This window comes from Aplidium turbinatum, chromosome 9 (genome assembly GCF_918807975.1).
Source record: "Aplidium turbinatum chromosome 9, kaAplTurb1.1, whole genome shotgun sequence".
Classification (NCBI taxonomy): domain Eukaryota; kingdom Metazoa; phylum Chordata; class Ascidiacea; order Aplousobranchia; family Polyclinidae; genus Aplidium; species Aplidium turbinatum.
In genome coordinates this window covers 18,619,648-18,630,601 of record NC_137480.1, presented here as the reverse complement: position 1 = coordinate 18,630,601, position 10,954 = coordinate 18,619,648, and positions in this window count along the sequence as shown.

The window sequence follows — 10,954 nt, the reverse complement described above, 5'->3', positions numbered from 1 at the left end:
TCAAGAAATGGATAGGTACTAAATTTAAGTAGCCCATGCAAACTCAAGATAAAATCAAACACGTTCCACTGCTGCCACACGAGTTGAAAAAAAATGTTGATGCAAACACAGAATTAGTGCATGTTGCAACTAATCGATATGTGAAATCAACATAGGTTTTTAATTGCTTTCGGAGAAGAAGTAAAGTAGTGTTTTTATGTAAGAAATTATTTCTTGACCGTTGTGTTTCCAGTAGAATAATTGAATTTTCGAAAAATATTTAGATTTGATTTTGAAAAATGTGATTAAGTTTAAATGAGCTGTTGCATATCGAATATGGCATGTGCTATGGAGTGTAGTGTCAACTAATCAGGCGTTTTTACATTGATTCAACATTTGCAGACGTTGATTTGGTAAAAAAAGATTGATTTAATGGCTGGATGGTTTTCACCTAGCTTTTCGTTGTGTTTGGTTAGTGTTGAAAGATCTTTGACCAATTTCTTACTAACGTAAATTGAACCTGAACAATACATCAAGCAACACAATTTCTCTTGCTCTCTTTTCGCAGTAATACATGTAAAAAATCTTAAAAATGATTTTCAAAGTTGTTTAAAAATTTATCTCTAATTGGAGATGGTTGAGCGGAACCAATGGAAAATAGCCTCTTTCTCTTCTTGTATATGTGAATGTTGAGGAACAGACCGCATACCGCATCATCAAGGATTGCACCACACCTTTAGCCACCTAATGGAGTGAAAGATATGCGTGTCTTGGATAATGAAACCAAGGACTGGGCGCTCTTAAGTGGCCATCCAGCATAGTCCGGGAACACTGTAAATCTGGGGTCGTAAAAGAATAAATTCTCGACCCCAGAGGCTCAAACGACAGCGACGAATTAGTGATGGTGTGAGTAACAAATGACTAAATTTTGTGGCTTGCCAACACATAAAACTAATGAGAAAATTGCATGTTCAAACGAAGGTTTACTACAGTATATTCGTAGGATTTTAGCAACTGCCGGAAAAACACGAATCCGAATAAATGGGCCTACATAAGCCCTGTGCTCTAACTGCTGTAGTAGGCTATGCTTTGAAAGTGGCACAATTTTTTTCCGAAAGATATAATAAGCATATGCTGTTTTATGCCAATATCAAACACGATTACACTTAACCTAAGCTTACAGGTTTAAGATTATACTTATAAGCAAGCCTTTGTAGAAATTGTTGAATTATCTCACTGCAACATGACACTAATTTTGTGAAGTATTGTCAGAAAGTTTGGACATTTTTCCGTTTTAGCTTTGGTACATTTGCTTACATAACCCCTTGTGGTCAATCACTACTGTACGTATATCACCACCCTTGTTATGCGAATTATTTGTGTTTATTGTGCTTTGTATAATTTTGCTTATTCGCCAGCAGAAAAAAATAAACTGAACTGTCAATGTTTGTCTTGAATTTATACGATTTAGGCGTGGGCGTAAGTCTATAAATGTAAATCCGGTTGGTATGAACGTAAGGTTAGGCTACAATAAGAAAATGCTTTTAATGTAGGCTACAGCAGTGACAAACAGCTTCCCTGGTGTCATGGAGTAGCCTCCATTCACATACAGTCACCATAATTCATTGATAGAATTATCTCTAGAGAAATCTCAGTTGATGACATATGCGGTAGTCTACCTAATTGTTAGTCAATTTAAAAAAAAATGTAACTTGGAAAGGTATCAAAGCATCAGGGAATTAAGTCAACCCAAGATTTTAATTAAAACAATAATCTCATTAACATTTTTGTAACGTTTTGCAATCTAAAATGAAAATGTATACATAAACTACAACATTTTCCTGATATTGTGAGTATAGAGATTGTTAGCAGTAATGATTTCACTGGATAGCAATTCCATACCCTTAAGAAATACATAAGAACCTAGCCTACTCTAGCCTATAACAACAAGCTGATTTGATCCAACAAAGTATTCGCTTCATCTTTGACAATTTTAAGACTCGAATTGCACAAACCGGTTGAGTTTAGCCATTGCGTAACATCAAGCTAGACTGATACTAATCAAGCCCAGTGAAATATCAAACTTCCATTGAACCTCTTAGGTTGGTTCATGTGTGGTTATACAACCTTTAAGACAAGAGACGGTATGACATTGGAAAACTTAAAAAGTCCAAGATATGTTAACCACTTATTCACGGGACCATTCACAGCCTTTGAGCTTACATGAGCATTGAGCAATGAGCACCTCTTGCTTGAAGCTTCAGCTGACTTCATACTTTGTTTGATGCAAGCTTCAAGAAGAGTTATTTGAAACAATCGTATTTCAAACCATCATTTGGTATATTTTGTTGCTTTTATACGAAATGTGCAAATAGGTCTTTAACTGAACAGCTAGAAAGTAGTTAGTAGCTAAAAATATAAACCTTTTGAAAATATTACTAAATAAACGAAACTGTGTTTTGCTGCACATTCGAAACAGTTAGGAAGTAGTTTGTAGCTTGTAGCTAAAAATACAAACGTTTTTAAAATATCACTAAATAAACGAAGCCGTGTTTCGCAGCAATTTCGAAGCGTCGTTTCCAACAACCCTACCTACAATGCACCTTACAGTATTTAAGATCTCATTCTTTTGAGAAAGTTTTGTAGGCTGTAGTTGCAAAACCAGAAGAATACAACTGTATTATCGATTTATGTTATAAATTTAAATGACTTCAAACATGCAATGTCAAATTAACAGTAAGTAAATTTCAAAATCCGTAAAGGGACAAAGTTTCGATCAAGAAGTATTTTTAATTACGACTAATCCTATGAAACCAACAAATGTCTTTGCATTGAAGCCATGGTCTTGCAAATAAACTTTTTTGGTCAATATAGCTTCTTGAAACAGATGTAACTGATGTTCCCAAAAGAATAGTTGACGTTGTTTTGTTTTTTATCGATTCGACAGCAGGCAACTTGTAAATCTCGCAGGGTGCATTCGATTAGCTTACAATCAATGCACAGTAGCATTGAAACCAAACGAGGGCAGAAATTACGACCCTTTTGTCAAAAGAGCACAAACAAAACATTCATAAAATTTTGCTTGATATTTCTAAAAACTAAAATCTATTGAATTTAAAGCTTTTCCATCATTCAAAATAAGATAAAACTGAAATAAAAGTCAAATGTAATACTCGCAAGGAAATTATTCAATTAAATTTTAAGTTAGCCTAGATTAAATATTGCGTACGAAATCTCCACAAACAAATCACAAGTACAAAATGGAGCGCTGTTCCAATAGTTGACCAAACTCAAACTTTCTAACCTGACCCTGGGTGCCTGTCAAGTACTTTACTGTTCAAAACATTTTTAAAACTAGTTTTACTCTTGGTGCATCATCCTCGTATTTCTTCCTTTTGTCTGTTGCAGTTTTGATGACTATCCTACGGCTACAAAATCGAAATACCTCCAAGCTTTAGTCTATTGCATGGGTGTTCAGCACTAAGGTATACCTTATATTTGGGCCTAACAAAAAGTAAATTTATCATCATTGGAAAAATATACTGCATGGAAATAGCTCAAATCCTAATCCAAAAATGGCCGAAGGTAAATTTATCTTTAGAAAGCCGTCAGTGGTCAACAAGGGCAAACACATTGAAAACCTCTGGCCTACTGAAAAAAAGTCACTTTATCATTACACAGTAAACCAACTAAAATCTCGCGAAATGTTCCTGCGAATAGATGAATATTCCAGTTGTACAACATTTTCATTGTAGTTAGGCTATAACAAAACAATTATTTATTACAATAGTGTATGTTTTGTACTTTACGTTTTCTGCATTTTTTGTTTTGTTTGATAAGCTATACTGTAAAAATCTATTCGTATCAGTTGGAACATGTTCGTAACGTAGGAAAAACCATCAGAGGTTCTTTCGGATAAAAAGCAAAATCAATACCTAATTTTCTTTTCTCTGTCCAGGTAATCATCAACACGCATTTGCGGCACACAAAAACTAATTAAGAAAAACACAGAATAACAGATAAGCTATCAACGCTGTACAGTAAATTTCAACAACAGCCGCCAAAGTTAAACTTCTGAAAACTATCTTGCTCTCTTAATTAACGATGCTTCAACATATCGCTAAGATGTCCATATAGTCCGCCCCGATAACTCAGTTGCTAAGGGTGTGAAGCTTCAAGATCAAGCGGCGCTGGTTCGACTCTCGGGGTGTTTGCTTGAGCGACGCACGTTAAGGACTGCTCTCCATTCAGCGGCACCTAATGGAGAGACTAATTCCCCCGCAAAAACACTTCAACAATCAGAAAACTTCACTCTGTCAATCTCGGTGACCGGGCCTGCGTCAGTGGTTCAAAGCCTCTATAAGTATGTAAAACTGCCAGGATTAAGCTCTCAAAGAATCTTTCCCAGTCTGAGAATAAAGATTCAATCAATCAATAATTGTTCGATCAACATTAAGCAACACAGCAATTTTTGAACCTTTCACAACCAAGACATTTCACAGAGGCAGTACAACGATATCTCGTTCCTATCCCCATTGAAGAGGCATTAGGCTACAGTTTTTTGTTTTTTTTACCATATTTGAAAAGTTTGAAAAGTATACAACTATGTGCTTTTGTACATGCATGCATCTCGCGTAACTGCAAACTTTCCTTGTCAACCAAAAAGAATTTTCCATCTCAATAGATGTTTGGTAAAGTGAAAAGGACAAGAGCATATTCAACTGACAGGATGATTCAATTCTTGTTACAAAAAACATTCGACAGCTTTTCATTCAGCAGCCTTGAATAAAGTATTTTAATAACTTTAAGTTAAGCTTCAAAATTTACAAAAATTTGTCAGAATTGAATTTCCATAAGCGTGCTCACAACTAAATATATAACTACTGTACAGTGTAACAATTGTGTCATGAGCACATAACCTTTTCACAAAGCACAGATATAGGCTACCAGTGGCTTACCGCACTTGTAACGTCACCGAAATTATCTCAGAAATAATCCTATTTCACAATAATTCCCTTTTCCACACTTCTAAGCAAGACCATAAGCAGAAATTGCCCTCTTTTATAATTTAATATTATGAAATGCTGTGAAATGAGTAATTTATTAAAATGATTATATTTACAATCAGCTAACCTAAACGGTGAAAACTACATTTAAGTTGTCACATTGAGATTGACAATACGGCGACATAAGCGAGAATGGTTTTCAAGAAAGCTTTGTATGTTAGTTACACATTAACTTAATGTCAATATTCTTCTCAGACTAAGGCGTATTTTAAAGTCAAACAAATATGAAAAAAACCGCCACTATGCAAACGGATTTTGAAACGTGTCGATTTAGGTGAGCCTGCGTGAAAATGTGTTAGGTAGTGATGCAAACAGTAGACGGGGTTTATGGATATTTTTTAACAAAATTGTTGCCGAGGGGAAACAGTTTCACTATTCATAGCCAGTTGCGAACCAGGAGGGGGGCGATTGGGGCGAACGCTCCCCCTACAACACAGAAAAAAGTTACCGTATTTACGATGCTTTTGTAAAGTTGGATTAATGTAGACGTACACCTCATTGTGTTTCGCCCGCCTCCCTATCCTCCCCTAAAACTACTTGCTGGATCCGACTCTGAGCGACAAATTAGGCTATTCTACGTATTTATTAATAATTAATATTCAACATTATTTAACATAAAGTTCAAAAAGCGACTTAAAACGTATTTGCCCTTCGTTTTCCACCTAGCCCTCAAAGTATTAACCTACGCTTTTAGCAGACTTAACTCCATTTTTGGGTTATCAAAAGCGTTGTAAAAACAATAAAATTATGTTGAGCGCAGTAGCCTAATGTTGTTCTCAATAGCTTTTAACCAGTATCATTGTACTTGCATAATAATCGCCAGTCACGCCAACACCTTTACGCAGACTTTTGTCTGCAAAATTTTACTTTGTATTTTTAAGATAACTCTATTTTAAATAGCTCATCGCAGAAGATGCTAATTTGGTGGATCCGGGTTCCCGTTAAAAGTTATGCTTAACAGCGGTTGATTTAGCCATTTTTTTATCGACATCGTTATAAAAGAAAAAAATAAAACAAAAAAGTTTTACCATAATTATGCTAGTGAAAATATTCATTATCCAACGCAAGCAATTCAACGAGAAAAGTGCAACCTCTCACATGTTACAGTCTTTTTTTAGTTTCTTTTTTTTTTTGTAAGAAAGGTTTGCCCACGAGTGACGATGGCCTATGTGGATTTAAATACGAAAAAGACTTTCACAGCAACATTCTAGAAACAGAAAAATAATTTCTTGGACAAAAAAAATTACAAATTTTGTTAATGCTAAAAAGCTGAACACTGAAGTTAAGCTGAACTGTTTGCTGTTTAATCAGTTCTTTTAGATTGTGATCGGGCGGTGTGTTGTTCAAGCTAAAATTTCGCTTCTACCCTTTTCTAGGCCTCTGCTATGTTTGGCATATACTTTATTGTTTTTCGTTGTGATGGTCAGAGATAAAAGCAAACTGAACTGAACTTAGGTACGCCTACTATATCAATTTCATCACTGGAAGGAAACAATATTAAAATTAACTTAAAAGCTCCAGCTACTTGGAATTTCCCAGATAGCCTACTTCCAAAATGCTTCCACTGGCTAGGCTCTAAGACTAAGAGACTGAAGACTACTAAAAACGTTTTGGTGACCCACGTGCGACCTGCTAATTTCCTTTCCCCAACCTATCGTAACCTATCAATTTTTTTTTTCATTTACAATAGCTAGCTAAAATAAACGTTATTTTCGTTGGACTGTTGACACTACTTCAATCTTCCTTCAAAAAGTCACCTGGAAAAAGGCATTGAACTACTAAACGTAGTGCCTGAGTAAATATTAATTTCTGTGCGGTAGGCTATCTCAATCTATCCTAAGAACCTTGCTTTTCAAATCACTCGGCTCCTTCACTAGCAAACAAAACGTTTGTCTGACTTACTACAAGACAAACAAAATGTAGCGTTGGCTCAATCGGAGAAAGTAACAGGGGGCGTTAGTTAGCGTTTTTAGTCGGCCATCTTTCATTGCCCAAGCTTCCAAAAGATAGGCTAAAATACATTGCCTAACAACCATAAACGACTTTATTATCAGAAAATTGAAGCTAATCTGCCAAGAAAAGTGCGTTCTTGTCACGTTTTCAACTAAGCTACAACTGAAGTCGCTAATCAAACCAAGTTGATGTTGCTACACTAGGTTGTCCATTGTGATTAGTCATTGAACAATGCTCGATACACATTGTATGGGTGCTTGAAACACGAGTATTTTGTCATTCTACAGCGTGTTTCTATGTAGCAATACAAAACTACAGCTAAAGTTTATTTACTTAAAGCTACTTTTGTTAAAATCAAGTGTTGGAAAAAGTACGCTGCTTGTCATTTGTTAAACGTCAGCTCAACGAAAGCTATAAACGTCAAAATAGCGTATCGTATGGCAGAGGTATCGCCGCGAAAGCAAGCGAGGCTCCATTGATCACGTCTGAAATAAAAGACAAAAATGCCTCTTTTTGTTTGTTTCGGTTCGCTTAAAACAAATGGGAAATGTTGCCATTTGTAACATATTTCTTTGTGGAGAATTCAAGCTACGACTTCGGTGACACAATGGAAGAAGCTATGCTAGAATTTCTCACGAATGCTTTGTCTTCTACGAAAGTAGTTGAGATGCTAAAAGTTGAAAGAATTTAATGTTTTGTCCAGAAACTTTTAGACTCTTTCAACGATGCTGTTAGAAATGAAAGTATTTCGTTTCGACATGTAATTTCGGGTTTAGGCTTCGTTTCACAGTAGGCTAAGTGGAGATTTCAGAAAAAAAGACATTTTGTTCTGTTTCGAAATGAACTGAAGTTCGTTACAAAGTCGAATCGCACAAGTCACATGAGATCTAAACGCAGAAAGTATTTGGAAATGTTGGATGACCTTGCACAATGTTCTTTGAATGATTGAAAATCAGTGCTTGTCATGAACTCCTCTCCGAATTTCGTTTTTCTACTACTATAAATATTTTATTTCTTTTTGGTCTATTTTATTCTGACGATAGCTCCTGAAGAGGTAGACGAAAATCTGCAGCTTAGAGCTACCATGAGCAACATTCTATTGGCAATTTATAAAATTTCCATTCAAACTGTATCTAAAACGTCGTCACTTTCACTAAAGCTGTTTTACAAAGACTGGTGTGAGCTCCTGCGGAAAACGAATCTGCTTACATTATATTGATTAAAAACCTGGTTAATTCTGTTCGGAAGAAGCTTTTATCAACTGTGGCAATTTTTGTTCTTAAAACAAATATTTACGATGTTAAAAATGTGGAGGCTAATGTGGCCTACCTACCTGACAGCAGCGCAAGTAGGAGGGGGTATGGGGTTACTTTTGAATCGGGATGATACAAGGCAGGGGTGTGCAACGTGCGGCCCGCGAAGAAAAATTGTGCGCCCGTCTCAAGATGTGCCAATTTTGAATTGTCCACGGCCCGCGAAATGTGTTTATAATTTAGTTTAGTCTGGTAGGCCTACGTGTGAACAATTCATTGTGGAGTGGATTATTGTACTGCAGATTTAGCACCTTCTGTTAACCATTTTAGAAATCTTCCAGCAGCCACCGCAAATCCATTGTATTTAATCATTTGGAACGTAAAAATGTGTGGTCACATAAAAGGCTTTATGAACAAATTACGACTTTGGAAAGCTCACATACAGACAGAAAATCTTTTCCACTTTCCAACTTTGAGAGACTATGGAATGCATCCTGAAAAGAAAACTGAATTTGCAGACCAACTTGAAAAATTGTTGTATAAATTTTTGGCTCGTTTCAAGGACTTCAAGTCTCATGATTCAAATCAAATCTCTCATCTCAATCAAATCTCATCTTCAAATCTCATCTCATTTGTTATTCTCTTCGCCATTCAACACAGACATTGACAAAGCACCAGCTGATATCCAACTTGGACTGATTGATCTTCAAGAGAAAACATATTTGAAAACAAAGCATTTAGAAATGAATCTTGGCGATTTTTACCGAAAACATCTCAACCAAGATAACTTTCCACATTTGAAAAAGCTCATGGCTTCAAAAATGGCTCTTTTTGGCTCAACGTAATTGTGCAAACAATTTTTTTCTAAAATAGGCGTCATGAAATCTCCCTATCGATCGGTTCTGACAGACGAACACTTGGAATATGGACTTCGAATTGAGAGCTCTTCCATTAAAGTAAATTGGGAAAAAGCAGTCGGGAAAAGAAGCCAGCTGCAAGTTTCTCACTGAACTCATATAAAGTCGGTGTGAATAAATTTGAATAGCAGTTTTCTTCAGAAATTTATGCGTCTTGACTTAATATTTCTGCAAAGAGATAACCCCTAATAATGCCATAAGAATAACATGAATAGTTAAAAACTACTTTTTGTGCCTGTAACTAGGCCTACTAGAAATCATATGTTAAATGAACGTGCGGCCCGCGGTTTCCCCCAGTTATTTATATCTGGCCCTCCTGTAATAAAGGTTGCACACTCCTGATATAAGGAGTCCGAAACGTTAACAAAATCACCATTTGAATTAAGCGCATTTTATTGTTTAGACAACTACCTCTTTCTTTGACAACTACCTCTTTGTTACGATATTAACCAAACTAGAAACATAACTTGGCTTTAATCAACTTAAATTCGTGCTAAACAAACAAAACAAATATAAGGTTAACTAAATATATCTACGGTAGACATAGTTCTGCACAATTCTATTCTCCTCGTTCTGCCAGCACAACTGCAAGATAATAATAATGTTATGGTTTTATTTATTGTCGCTCTACAACAGCTAAGGTCTTTTAGCGACATGGCTCATTTTTAATTTATATCAGGTTTACGATGTTATCACATTATCACCCGACTCATTCTCACTGTGCTATGCAGGATAGAACACAATCGGTACCGTTTTTAAAGTCTTCGGTTTGACCCGACCTGGAATCGATCTCAGATCTACCAGCACCAGAGCCGAAGGCGAAACCACTCGGCCACTGAGCTGGTACACAACTGCAAGATGAATCAGTGGCAAGGCTAGAGTACAGAACAAGAAAGCGTACAATTACCTAGGGAACACATGATTATGTAAGCGAGTAAACAAGGTGAACTACAGGCAAGCAATCATTACATTCCTCCCCGCTGATTTATGAACATGTTTAGAATTTTGATACTTGTTGTCTCAAGAAAATAGATACATCAATGTTTCACATAAGCACCATATCGGTCAGGTTCTTTTCGTACCCGAGAGGATCTGCGAAGGGCAGGAACCTCAACATCGATCACGGCCGGTTTGTGCGAGTGTTCAACCATCGGATTTTCAGGTGTAGACTTTGGAGATTCAAGTCCGGACTTTGGTGATTCAGGTGCAGGTTGTGAATTTAAATCCAGTAGTTCGGTTGAGGCGGTAACGTTATTGTCTTCTGCTGGTTTTTCTTTTTGCGGACAAGGAGCAAGGTCTGTAGTCGATACAGTTGATTCTCGGCTATTTGGATATCGAACATGTGCAAAGCTAGGGTTCGCATCGAGCAATTCAACTTCATCTACTACTGGCTCGTCCTTGTTCCTGACAAACCGACGAAGCAGGACAGATCCTGGTTGGAGCAACCAACCAGGTAAACTCTTCCCGAGCATTGAACGTCGTTTAAACCTAAGAAAACGTTCGTGCGGAGTAGCATTTGTGCTGGTGCATAATAATGATCGCGCTGCATGTAGAGCGTCAGGTAGGACTTCTTCCCACCTCTCCTGTGGAAGTTGACGATCATGTAACATTAACTGTACGGTTTGCCAAATAGTTTGATTCGTTCTTTCTACTTGTGAATTACCAGTGGGATGGTATGGTGTGCTCCTACTGGTAGCCACACCTTTACTTGTAAGGTAGGTTTTTACATCATTGAACATAAAGGCCGAACCTCTATCACTATGTACGTATCCAGGAACGCCAAATA